A 14664-nucleotide genomic window follows, 5' to 3' on the forward strand; every position below is an offset into this window, starting at 1 on the left:
TATCTCCTATCTATCTATCTCCTATCTATCTATCTCCTATCTATCTATCTCCTATCTATCTATCTCCTATCTATCTATCTCCTATCTATCTATCTCCTATCTATCTATCTCCTATCTATCTATCTCCTATCTATCTATCTCCTATCTATCTATCTCCTATCTATCTATCTCCTATCTATCTATCTCCTATCTATCTATCTCCTATCTATCTATCTCCTATCTATCTATCTCCTATCTATCTATCTCCTATCTATCTATCTCCTATCTATCTATCTCCTATCTATCTATCTCCTATCTATCTATCTCCTATCTATCTATCTCCTATCTATCTATCTCCTATCTATCTATCTCCTATCTATCTATCTCCTATCTATCTATCTCCTATCTATCTATCTCCTATCTATCTATCTCCTATCTATCTATCTCCTATCTATCTATCTCCTATCTATCTATCTCCTATCTATCTATCTCCTATCTATCTATCTCCTATCTATCTATCTCCTATCTATCTATCTCCTATCTATCTATCTCCTATCTATCTATCTCCTATCTATCTATCTCCTATCTATCTATCTCCTATCTATCTATCTCCTATCTATCTATCTCCTATCTATCTATCTCCTATCTATCTATCTCCTATCTATCTATCTCCTATCTATCTCCTATCTATCTCCTATCTATCTCCTATCTATCTCCTATCTATCTCCTATCTATCTCCTATCTATCTCCTATCTATCTCCTATCTATCTCCTATCTATCTCCTATCTATCTCCTATCTATCTCCTATCTATCTCCTATCTATCTCCTATCTATCTCCTATCTATCTCCTATCTATCTCCTATCTATCTCCTATCTATCTATCTATCAATCAATCATCTATCTATCTATCTCCTATCTATCTCCTATCTATCTCCTATCTATCTCCTATCTATCTCCTATCTATCTCCTATCTATCTCCTATCTATCTATCTATCAATCAATCATCTATCTATCTATCTCCTATCTATCTCCTATCTATCTCCTATCTATCTCCTATCTATCTCCTATCTATCTCCTATCTATCTCCTATCTATCTCCTATCTATCTCCTATCTATCTCCTATCTATCAATCAATCATCTATCTATCTATCTCCTATCTATCTCCTATCTATCTCCTATCTATCTCCTATCTATCTCCTATCTATCTCCTATCTATCTCCTATCTATCTATCTATCAATCAATCATCTATCTATCTATCTCCTATCTATCTCCTATCTATCTCCTATCTATCTCCTATCTATCTCCTATCTATCTCCTATCTATCTCCTATCTATCTCCTATCTATCTCCTATCTATCTCCTATCTATCTCCTATCTATCTATCTATCAATCAATCATCTATCTATCTATCTCCTATCTATCTCCTATCTATCTCCTATCTATCTCCTATCTATCTCCTATCTATCTCCTATCTATCTCCTATCTATCTCCTATCTATCTCCTATCTATCTCCTATCTATCTCCTATCTATCAATCAATCAATCAATCAATCATCTATCTATCTATCTCCTATCTATCTCCTATCTATCTATCAATCAATCATCTATCTATCTATCTCCTATCTATCTCCTATCTATCTATCAATCAATCATCTATCTATCTATCGATATAGATAGACAGTGAGTGTACGGTGATACTGCTAATCCCTGTATATGGAGGGAAAGATGAAGGTGTGAGAAGTCTTGGCCTTTCTTTCTTTTGTTCTTTTTCCTTCTCTCTATCTCTGTACGTTGTGTATGTGGAGGCTGCAGTCACCGTGGGAAAGCCGGGACATTGATGAGAAGTTGTTAAATACCTCAGCGAGTGTCTAGAAGTGACGGTGTAGTGACAGCGGAGGCCGTGTACACACATCACACGGGTACACAGAAGACCCCCATGTGCTGGAGCCTGCGGGGGCAACTACATGATGGGAGCATAGCGGCCTGCGGGGGCACTAGTCTAGCTTATATCTATCTATGTATCTCATATGTGTCTGTCTGTCTCTCATGTCTGTCTCTGTCTCGCTCTCTCACGTCTGTCTGTCTGTCTCGCTCTCTCTCTCATGTCTGTCTGTCTGTCTCGCTCTCTCTCTCATGTCTATCTGTCTGTCTCGCTCTCTCTCTCATGTCTATCTGTCTGTCTCGCTCTCTCTCTCATGTCTATCTGTCTGTCTCGCTCTCTCTCTCATGTCTATCTGTCTGTCTTGCTCTCTCACGTCTGTCTGTCTCGCTCTCTCTCTCATGTCTGTCTCTGTCTGTCTGTCTCGCTCTCTCTCTCATGTCTATCTGTCTGTCTCGCTCTCTCTCTCATGTCTATCTGTCTGTCTCGCTCTCTCATGTCTATCTGTCTGTCTCGCTCTCTCACGTCTGTCTGTCTCGCTCTCTCACGTCTGTCTGTCTCTCTCTCTCTCACGTCTGTCTGTCTCTCTCTCACGTGTATCTGTCTGTCTCGCTCTCTCATGTCTATCTGTCTGTCTTGCTCTCTCACGTCTGTCTGTCTGTCTCTCTCTCTCACGTCTGTCTGTCTCGCTCTCTCTCTCATGTCTATCTGTCTGTCTCGCTCTCTCTCTCTCATGTCTATCTGTCTGTCTCGCTCTCTCTCTCATGTCTATCTGTCTGTCTCGCTCTCTCTCTCATGTCTATCTGTCTGTCTTGCTCTCTCACGTCTGTCTGTCTGTCTTGCTCTCTCACGTCTGTCTGTCTCTCTCTCACGTCTGTCTGTCTTGCTCTCTCTCATGTCTATCTGTCTGTCTCGCTCTCTCTCATGTCTATCTGTCTGTCTCGCTCTCTCTCATGTCTATCTGTCTGTCTCGCTCTCTCTCATGTCTGTCTGTCTCGCTCTCTCTCTCATGTCTATCTGTCTCGCTCTCTCTCTCATGTCTATCTGTCTCGCTCTCTCTCGTCTATCTGTCTGTCTCTCTCTCTCTCGTCTATCTGTCTGTCTCGCTCTCTCACGTCTGTCTGTCTGTCTCGTTCTCTCTCTCATGTCTATCTGTCTCGTTCTCTCTCTCATGTCTATCTGTCTCGCTCTCTCTCATGTCTATCTGTCTCGCTCTCTCTCATGTCTATCTGTCTGTCTCGCTCTCTCTCATGTCTATCTGTCTGTCTCGCTCTCTCTCATGTCTATCTGTCTGTCTCGCTCTCTCTCATGTCTATCTGTCTCGCGCTCTCTCTCTCATGTCTATCTGTCTCGCTCTCTCTCGTCTATCTGTCTGTCTCTCTCTCTCTCGTCTATCTGTCTGTCTCGCTCTCTCACGTCTGTCTGTCTGTCTCGTTCTCTCTCTCATGTCTATCTGTCTCGTTCTCTCTCTCATGTCTATCTGTCTCGCTCTCTCTCATGTCTATCTGTCTGTCTCGCTCTCTCTCATGTCTATCTGTCTGTCTCGCTCTCTCTCATGTCTATCTGTCTGTCTCGCTCTCATGTCTATCTGTCTCGCTCTCTCTCTCATGTCTATCTGTCTCGCTCTCTCTCTCATGTCTATCTGTCTGTCTCGCTCTCTCTCATGTCTATCTGTCTGTCTCGCTCTCTCTCATGTCTATCTGTCTGTCTCGCTCTCTCTCATGTCTATCTGTCTGTCTCGCTCTCTCTCATGTCTATCTGTCTGTCTCGCTCTCTCACGTCTGTCTGTCTGTCTCGCTCTCTCACGTCTGTCTGTCTGTCTCGCTCTCTCACGTCTGTCTGTCTGTCTCGTTCTCTCTCGTCTGTCTGTCTGTCTCGTTCTCTCTCTCATGTCTGTCTGTCTCGTTCTCTCTCTCATGTCTGTCTGTCTCGTTCTCTCTCTCATGTCTGTCTGTCTCGTTCTCTCTCTCACGTCTGTCTGTCTCGTTCTCTCTCTCACGTCTGTCTGTCTCGTTCTCTCTCTCACGTCTGTCTGTCTCGTTCTCTCTCTCACGTCTGTCTGTCTCGTTCTCTCTCTCACGTCTGTCTGTCTCGTTCTCTCTCTCACGTCTGTCTGTCTCGTTCTCTCTCTCACGTCTGTCTGTCTCGTTCTCTCTCTCACGTCTGTCTGTCTCGTTCTCTCTCTCACGTCTGTCTGTCTCGTTCTCTCTCTCACGTCTGTCTGTCTCGTTCTCTCTCTCACGTCTGTCTGTCTCGTTCTCTCTCTCACGTCTGTCTGTCTCGTTCTCTCTCTCACGTCTGTCTGTCTCGTTCTCTCTCTCACGTCTGTCTGTCTGTCTCGCTGCTATATATTGACGCACTGCATGTAATATAAATCAGACTTGAATCCAGACTATTCCCCGGACTAGATTCAATAGTAGCAAACCCTCATCTGTGAGAAGTTTGTGTTCTTGTTTCCTATTGATATGATGTATATTGGAGGAGTTCTGTCTCAGAACAGCTCCGCTCTGTGTGTAGTGGCAGGTCCTGGTAACTGCACCCCACCTCATAGTGTCCCTGCACCCTCCTCTCTGCGGTTCCTGCCTCCCGGCTCAGCGCTTGATCGGCGGCCATCTTTATACCAGCGCCTCTTGTGTTTATATATTTCCGCCTCGCACCTTTCCAAGTCAAATATTTCTGGGTCCGGCTGGCGACCGACGCTGCGCTGGGCCCCGGGGGCTGTTTGCCTTGGCACCCGCTGCCGCTCTCACTTAGATGCCACTTATTCATTTCAACAGTTTTCACAGATAAAAAGTCACTTGTCTCCTCCCGAATTGTGAAAGAGAAGATCCCCCCCCCCCCCTTCTTCATCTGGTGGCACCGGAGGAACAACACAGCGGCCCCCGGGGCTAGAGAGATGGCGCGTTCCTCCGTATAACTGTCCACATCTCGGGCTGTGTTATTCTTCCTGCTTCCCTAAACGCGGGGGTTTGTTTTGTCCCCGGCACGCTGCGCAGGTTTTGTTGGTGTTGGCTGCCGCGCTTCCCTTTCATGGTACCAGTACCCCTCAGGCGTGTTACTCGCTTGTGAAATCCAAGATCCCTGACTTCTGTTTACGTCTGAAAGGTAGAAGGACCTGAATCCTGCCGCTAATGAAAAGAGTCTGTGCCGCCATCGGGTCCTCCCTCCACGAATCCTACATCTGGTCCTTGATATTCTGGGAATCCAACCTCAGGTGGCGGAAAAAAAACACACAGCAAGCTCTATGGGACTCTACCGAAAAATCGACAATTAAAATCTATCATGATAAACCAGGGATTCATAGATCAAGGGCACCGGGACTGTGGTTCCTGGATTGCTACACTAATCCCTACTCTGAGATCACTGCTGAAGTCTTTCCTTCTTAGTGTGGCTCTTTAATGCTCCAGATAAGAAAATTGCCATAACTTCTGCTGTTATAGAGGCGGTCCCACCTGCTGATGGTCAATGAATCGAGAAACTTGGATTTTTTTTACTCTCTGCTGCTACCGATCTTGCCTATATAATCAATAAGGGTAAACATAAAGGAAATCTATCATTAATATCAAACGTGGATAAACCAGGGGCACTTCCTCAATAGATCCAGGCACATGACTGTGGAAATCTTTTTATTTTATTATATTAATTAATTTTTTCCTTTAAGTGGGAGGGGAGAAGTGATCCTGCACAGTGTAACAGCTTGTGAAGGCAGTTCAGGGAGGAGCTCTGGTGGAGTCCTTCTGACTCATTAGCATAATTATAAAAGTTGATTTTAGAAGGAAGGTGGCCATGGATGACAAATCTAAGAAGATACCACAGTCATCTATAACTAAGGGTCCCAAGTTTATCATGATGGATTTTATGATATATTTCCTTTATGTCTAGTCTTATAGATTCTATAGGAAGTAAGATAAGAAGCAGCAGGGGGAAAAAAATCTTAATTTTTCAATTCATTGATCATCGGCAGGTGGGACCGCCTCTGTATTAGCAGAAGTTCTGGCAGTTTCCTGACATGGAGCATTCAGATTCAGTGCCAAGGAAGGAAGACAGCAGGAGTGATTATTACTGCCCATTAATCCGGGAAGGGTTAAAAGGCCAGTGTGTTAGTCAGGCACCTGGAAAAGCTGAGTGACAGCTCTATGACACCTATTGTAGTAGAGGATTACCTTCCAGCTGTCAGGCACATCTCTCAAAGGATCCAGTCATCCTTTCCTATGACCCGTCACTGCTGAGACAGCGCCGGCGGCCATGTTTTTTAGCGACGCAACTTTCTGAAGGGAAACTTTTGAACTTCACCGCCTTTCCCACTCCTCGCCCTATTGGTAGAAGTCAGAGCCGACCTCCTTGTCCTCCCGGGCACCTTCCACCCAGCTGCAGAATTCGGGACAGGGCCGTGAGACAAGACGAGATGCGTACAGTTCCTGCTCACGGCCGGGTGTGAATTGTTACGAGAGGAAGACACATGTTCAAGGAGACGGATCCTTCACATTCCACGGAAAATGTGCCACCGCCGCGTCAATCCTTCACTCCACATGGAGGATTTCTGCTCTAGTCAGGTCTAAAGCTGCACTAGGTGTGGGAACCTATGGATCGGTACATTGTGGGGGCTCACAGCTCTGACTGTCAACTGGGTGGAGCTAAATCAGTATCAGTTACATTTTGAAATTGAGTTGGGTAGAATGTGATAAATTGGTAACAAACTGTTGCAAAGTTACAAAAGTTTTTCTGTGGGGGAGGGGCAGGGGTGCAGACGCGTGACCGGTCGTGCGTCGCAGGGTCAGCAGCGCCGTCCCTTTAACTAGTTTACAAGTGCAGGAATAGCTGTCGGCTGATGGCAGCGCTGTGTCCAGCTCTACAGGAAGTTTTCTCCAGGTTTTTTTTTATGTTTGGCAGCCGACAGCGGAATTTTACTTTTTATTATGGTGTTTTCATTGGATTAATGCGCTTTCTGTGTTGTAATCGGACGGACGGAGGATGGGGATGGGAATTCTGGGCAGGATGATGATGAGGAGCTGCTGGGTTTTGCAGAGTTTGCAAAACCCACAGAGACATCTGTTCAGATGTAGCAGAGCTGAAGTGTTGGAGCAGTGTTTGTGCAGTGATATCTGATGGGAACAGTCTAGTCGCTCTCCCTCCAGGCTTATAACTGTGTGTGTATGAAAGAGTCGGCTCTGCTACATCAGACCGGACCCTGCCAGATACTTTATGTCCGCATGGGACCCCAAACAGCTCCTTTCTAAGTTTAGGATCCCAACCCACCTCCTAGTCCCTGTTGTCACCTCCTTTCTAAGTTTGGGGTCCCAGCCCACCTCCTAGTCCCTGTTGTCACCTCCTTTCTAAGTTTGGGGTCCCAGCCCACCTCCTAGTCCCTGTTGTCACCTCCTCCCTAAGTTTGGGGTCCCAGCCCACCTCCTCCCTAAGTTTGGGGTCCCAGCCCACCTCCTAGTCCCTGTTGTCACCTCCTTTCTATGTTTGGGGTCCCAGTCCACCTCCTAGTCCCTATGGTCACCTCCTTTCTAAGTTTGGGATCCCAGCCCACCTCCTAGTCCCTGTTGTCACCTCCTCCCTAAGTTTGGGGTCCCAGCCCACCTCCTCCCTAAGTTTGGGGTCCCAGCCCACCTCCTAGTCCCTGTTGTCACCTCCTTTCTATGTTTGGGGTCCCAGTCCACCTCCTAGTCCCTATGGTCACCTCCTTTCTAAGTTTGGGATCCCAGCCCACCTCCTAGTCCCTGTTGTCACCTCCTTCCTAGGTTTGGGGTCCCAGACCACCTCCTAGTCCCTGTTGTCACCTCCTTTCTAGGTTTGGGGTCCCAGCCCACCTCCTAGTCCCTGTTGTCACCTCCTTCCTAGGTTTGGGGTCCCAGCCCACCTCCTAGTCCCTGTTGTCACCTCCTTTCTAAGTTTGGGGTCCCAGTCCACCTCCTAGTCCCTGTTGTCACCTCCTTTCTAGGTTTGGGGTCCCAGCCCACCTCCTAGTCCCTGTTGTCACCTCACTTCTTGGTTTGGGGTCACTATCGCCTCTTCCTAAGCATTAGGGTTCCTGCCATCCACATCTAAGGTTTGGTTTCCCCTGTAGCACTTGGGGTCCCTGTTTCCCCCATGTGCCTGGGGATTTTAGGGTCCCTGCTATCTCCATGTGAGTTGCACTACGGAGTCCAGTTCCCAGGAGGCAGAATCTGGTTTTTCCACCTGCGTGATGCGGCTCCCGTCCTCCTGAACACACGACCATTGTGCGCTAATTACACTCTCTCCATTTATTTCATATAGTAACATCAAACAGCGGGAGAACAATACTCCACTCTGCTGCGGGTCACTGTGCCGCCCCCCCCCCAATCCTAATATATTATTTGGCTTCTGAAAGATTCCTAAACCACGGCTCAGTCTGACATCAGCGCCGCTGCCTGTTTACTGCATCTCAGAAGGTTTTCATAAAAATCTGCCTTCTGGTTCTTCCCCTTAAGACTTCCCGGTGCAGACTCAACAGGGCACAAGGTGTTCATGTTATCTTTGGCGCAGCCGGGACGGTTTTATTTATTCCGTTATTATTGGCATCAACACCCCAGTGTAATAAAGTAACTACTGATTAATGTAATGGGAAACTGGCTACTATACAACTACCTACTATATGTGAGAATATAACTACAGTACTATAATACTGCCCCTATGTACAGTAATATAACTACTATAATACTGCCCCCTATGTACAGTAATATAACTACTATAATACTGCCCCCTATGTACAAGAATATAACTACTATAATGCTGCCCCCTATGTACAGTAATATAACTACTATAATACTGCCCCTATGTACAAGAATATAACTACTATAATACTGCCCCTATGTACAGGAATATAACTACTATAATACTGCCCCTATGTACAGGAATATAACTACTATAATACTGCCCCCTATGTACAGGAATATAACTACTATAATACTACCCCCTATGTACAAGAATATTACTACTATAATACTGCCCCCTATGTACAAGAATATAACTACTATAATACTGCCCCCTATGTACAGGAATATAACTACTATAATACTGCCCCCTATGTACAAGAATATAACTACTATAATACTGCCCCTATGTACAAGAATATAACTACTATAATACTGCCCCTATGTACAGGAATATAACTACTATAATACTGCCCCCTATGTACAAGAATATAACTACTATAATACTGCCTCCTATGTACAAGATTATAACTACTATAATACTGCCTCCTATGTACAGGAATATAACTACTATAATACTGCCCCCTATATACAGGAATATAACTACTATAATACTGCCCCCTATGTACAAGAATATAACTACTATAATACTGCCCCCTATGTACAAGAATATAACTACTATAATACTGCCCCCTATGTACAGTAATATAACTACTATAATACTGCCCCCTATGTACAGTAATATAACTACTATAATACTGCCCCCTATGTACAGGAATATAACTACTATAATACTGCCCCCTATGTACAGGAATATAACTACTATAATACTGCCCCCTATGTACAAGAATATAACTACTATAATACTGCCCCCTATGTACAGGAATATAACTACTATAATACTGCCTCCTATGTACAAGAATATAACTACTATAATACTGCCCCCTATGTACAAGAATGTAACTACTATAATACTGCCCCCTATGTACAAGAATATAACTGCTATAATACTGCCCCCTATGAACAAGAATATAACTACTATAATACTGCCCCCTATGTACAAGAATATAACTACTATAATACTGCCCCCTATGTACAGGAATATAACTACTATAATACTGCCCCCTATGTACAAGAATATAACTACTATAATACTGCCCCCTATGTACAGGAATATAACTACTATAATACTGCCCCCTATGTACAGGAATATAACTACTATAATACTGCCCCCTATGTACAGGAATATAACTACTATAATACTGCCCCCTATGTACAGGAATATAACTACTATAATACCGCCCCCTATGTACAGGAATATAACTACTATAATACCGCCCCCTATGTACAGGAATATAACTACTATAATACCGCCCCCTATGTACAGGAATATAACTACTATAATACTGCCCCCTATGTACAGGAATATAACTACTATAATACTGCCCCCTATGTACAGGAATATAACTACTATAATACTGCCCCCTATGTACAGGAATATAACTACTATAATACTGCCCACTATGTACAGGAATATAACTACTATAATACTGCCCACTATGTACAGGAATATAACTACTATAATACTGCCCCCTATGTACAGGAATATAACTACTATAATACTGCCCCCTATGTACAGGAATATAACTACTATAATACTGCTCCTATGTACAAGAATATAACTACTATAATACTACCCCCTATGTACAGGAATATAACTACTATAATACTGCCCCCCTATGTACAAGAATATAACTACTATAATACTGCCCCCTATGTACAGGAATATAACTACTATAATACTGCTCCTATGTACAAGAATATAACTACTATAATACCGCCCCCTATGTACAAGAATATAACTACTATAATACTGCCCTCTATGTACAGGAATATAACTACTATAATACTGCCCCCTATGTACAGGAATATAACTACTATAATACTGCGCCCTATGTACAAGAATATAACTACTATAATACTGCCCCCTATGTACAGGAATATAACTACTATAATACTGCGCCCTATGTACAGGAATATAACTACTATAATACTACCCCCTATGTACAGGAATATAACTACTATAATACTGCCCCCTATTAGTTTTGGCCATATGGCGGATGTCCCAGTGTAACATTGATGTGAATTCTTGGCATGGTCTTCTCCTGCGTGGATCAGTGAGATAGTAGTTGGCTGCTTTGGAGAGACGCCTGTAGAGTTCCTATCTTGGCCTTGAGATGTATCCCATGTTGGAGCGCTGTGAGTGTGTGAGAGGGAGTGTAGCAGTCACATTCCCTTCTCTCTACAACCTTGAAACTCACTACTTGCCGGTGGTTTCCTGGATGTTCTCCTGTCTGTCCTCACCGCGGCTGCATCACCACCTTTCACATATCAAGGTCACCGGGCAGCCGCCTCCGCTCATCTGTGGCCGTGTTTGCGTCATATCCCGCCGGTCTTCTCCTGTGGGAGCCGCCATTGATGGGCAACAGACGAGTGACTCCTCAGATATTCTACGTGACTCCTCAGGACTTGGTCATTGCCGACTTTACAGGCAGGAGGCCGATGTTGATACAACTTCCCTTCTCCTTTTCTATTTTAACTTGTTGTTTTTTTGGTATCTAAACGGTATCGTAATTTGAAATGCTCCACTTATGTAAGGCGGAAAGTGACTTTGTAGCCACCAATGGTCCAACATTGCCCGCTGGTGGTCATTCAGATGCGGTTGAGTCTTCGTAGTCCTTGGAGTCTTGGTTACGCTCTTTGGTGGATGAGCAGTGGCCATGCAATTCTTGGTTGTCCATCGGGATTGGTGGCTTTGTTTCATGGTGGCCTATTTCTGGCTTTTTCTTATCCCATATGGTCCAGAGGGAGCCATGTATTTTCGGTGGCCATAAGTGCCCCCCATAATCTTCGGTGTGGTTCAGTATGAGGCCTGTAATCCTGATGACTTACAACGACCACCCTGTGGCCTAGCCATGGCTTCTTCTATCACTTTATTTTTGGTGGCCCAGTGGTGACCTTCTCATCTTCATTTCTCTAGTTGGAGCCTTTTTGTACTCACATGGACATTGTCCTTCCCAAATCCCAGGTGGTCAAGGGGTAGGTTGGCATTTCTCCCAGTTTTGGACGTTGCGGCCCTGTAGATTTAGTTAGGACTTTTGGGTTAGTGGATGACCATTCTTGTGTCTCTTTTAAAAAACATTCCGAATTTTTTAGGCTTGATCACCTCGGAAAGTCCCGGCCTGGACTTGTGGTTCATGATTCATTCCCACTTGGGGGCTTTTCGCTGAGTCATTCTTCTAATCATCCACCCAAGGACAGCTGCCGTACACCTTATGTAGTCCGTATGTAATGATCCTCCAGCCCAAGTCGTGACGGAACCAACTCCCCTCATATTTGTTGACCTTCCGATCAGTATTGATGAAGGACCTGTGTCCAAATCTTTCCCTGGTAGAGCGGAGGTGGAGCTCTAATTCATACATGACCGTGGTCAGGTACTCTCTGCCGCATCAGCTCTCTTTAACCCTCTCCTCCTCTGCCTCGTGTACTCTCTGCGGTAATCTTACCTTCTCCTTCCGGAACTGTGATCAAGATATTCCAATATTTCTGTCTTCAAAATGAGACCATTCTCTCCAGTGTCATATACAAGACTCCACATTCCACTTTTACTATAAATTATCCCCTCATAATTTTGGATCTTAGATTGATTGACTTCTTTATAAATATTGGTTGGAGTTGAGTTTTCTTTTATACAGAGCTCTGAGTCAAGTGATAAACTTCTCTCTGCCAGGAGCTGCCACTAGAGGGCGCTCAGTAGCTGACTGTATACAGATGTATCATTGAGTTCAGTGTGTGAACAGTATGCAGTCGTGCACTTGGGTTCCCCCTGGTGGTATGATCAGCTGTATTACTCCTCCATATGGTGGCCTCCTGACCCCCTAATAAATTAGTCCACTTATTGTTTTGCTACACTATTGTCCAATTTCTAGTTCTTTTTGGCAAGACTTCTGCTTTCTGTCAGTACATTTTTCTATAGGGGTAGGACCCCATATGACATCATGTTCCTTTGCGAGTCATCAATCATGGTCACCCAGGATCCTAAGCTCAGGTGGAGTTCCCCTTTAACACGAGCGCTCCCCTGGCCCGGTGTTGGCAGAGGCGAGCGGCCAGGCGGTGATGGCTGTCGTACAACATGTTGTTTTCTTCTTCTTCCTGACGATTCATTCCGTTCTGTGACTCAGAGGTTTTCAGACATCTGCAGATTTGATCCGGAGGAGTTATCCAGGGGTTTGGCGGGGTCCCACCGTCCCACCGCTCCCGGGCCAGAGGTCTGACTCACCAGCGTCCCGGGGGGCTCCAGCCCTCCACATCCTCCATCTTCCCTCCCTCTTGAGGTGTGGTGGGGAATGTTCTGATATGCAATTAGCAGCTAGACAGCCCGTTTCAGATACACTTCAGCTGCTGCAGAACCTCCTAATACACACTTCAGCTGCTGCAGAACCTCCTAATACACACCTCAGCTGCTACAGAACCTCCTAATACACACCTCAGCCGCTGCAGAACCTCATTATACACACCTCAGCCGCTGCAGAACCACATTATACACACCTCAGCTGCTACAGAACATCATTATACACACCTCAGCCGCTGCAGAACCTCATTATACACACCTCAGCCGCTGCAGGACCTCATTATACACACCTCAGCCGCTGCAGAATCTCCTAATACACACCTCAGCTGCTACAGAACCTCCTAATACACACCTCAGCCGCTGCAGAACCTCCTAATACACACCTCAGCTGCTACAGAACCTCCTAATACACACCTCAGCCGCTGCAGAACCTCCTAATACACACCTCAGCCGCTGCAGAACCTCCTAATACACACCTCAGCTGCTACAGAACCTCCTAATACACACCTCAGCCGCTGCAGAACCTCCTAATACACACCTCAGCCGCTGCAGAACCTCCTAATACACACCTCAGCCGCTGCAGAACCTCCTAATACATACCTCAGCCGCTGCAGAACCTCATTATACACACCTCAGCCGCTGCAGAACCTCATTATACACACCTCAGCCGCTGCAGAACCTCATTATACACACCTCAGCCGCTGCAGAACCTCCTAATACACACCTCAGCCGCTGCAGAACCTCCTAATACACACCTCAGCCGCTGCAGAACCTCCTAATACACACCTCAGCCGCTGCAGAACCTCCTAATACACACCTCAGCCGCTGCAGAACCTCATTATACACCCCTCAGCCACTGCAGAACATCATTATACACAACTCAGCCGCTGCAGAATCTCATTATACACACTTCAGCCGCTGCAGAACCTCCTAATACACACCTCAGCCGCTACAGAACCTCCTAATACACACCTGAGCTGCTGCAGAACCTCAGAATGCACACCTCAGCTGCTACAGAACCTCATCATACCATACATAATTGAATAACCGTTTCTTTGGGATTCTGGGAAAGCTGGGTTAGAAGCTTCATTGGTGGCCATATTGGTCTCCACCCAGCTTTCCCTGACACTGACAGTTACAGTAACTTTCTAGCAATGCCTCAGATGTAATTTCATCCGCTTAAGGCAGCGTTGACAAATCACTTAACCTTTGCCCTTGTGGTGGGCGACGTCACCGGGTGCTCGCTGCACCCCCAGGCCCCTGCCGCAGCAGCAGCTGACTCCTTCCCTCCACAAGAACATGGAACGCGTGCAGTTTTTTTTTTTCTGGTGAAAGTGAAAAAGTGAAAGTTTACAAGTCGGCGGTGACATGCATGAGGAGGCATGAACCCTCATTGTGGTTATAGGGGATGTGTGTACTGCACCAGGAGGAGCTGGATGAGCAGATCTTAATCACATGAACTTCTCACACTTTGGATGAGGACCGAGAGCCCTATGCTTCTCACAGCTGAGGGTTTGTTACAGTGTCCATCCTAAGTTTCACACTCACTACATGATTTTGGGATGGATTTTGCTGCAGGTCAGGTGCCCTGAGATGTAAAGCTTTAAATAAAGGACCATCCCTTTAAGAGCGGCGGCCGAGCCCGGCTCATAAACTGCACAAGGTCATAGGGAGATCAGGGCGCGACTTCCTCAAATCACTTCTGCATTTCTATCT

At 45.5% G+C, this 14664-nt stretch overlaps 1 protein-coding gene across 2 annotated transcripts in view; it reads left to right on the top strand.

The window, feature by feature from the left end:
- The window catches only part of B3GNTL1 (UDP-GlcNAc:betaGal beta-1,3-N-acetylglucosaminyltransferase like 1), a 189492-nt gene that overhangs the window by 14300 nt on the left and 160528 nt on the right, over positions 1-14664 (top strand). The window lies entirely within an intron of this gene.

This window comes from Engystomops pustulosus, chromosome 6 (genome assembly GCF_040894005.1).
Source record: "Engystomops pustulosus chromosome 6, aEngPut4.maternal, whole genome shotgun sequence".
In the NCBI taxonomy this organism is placed as follows: Eukaryota; Metazoa; Chordata; class Amphibia; order Anura; family Leptodactylidae; genus Engystomops; species Engystomops pustulosus.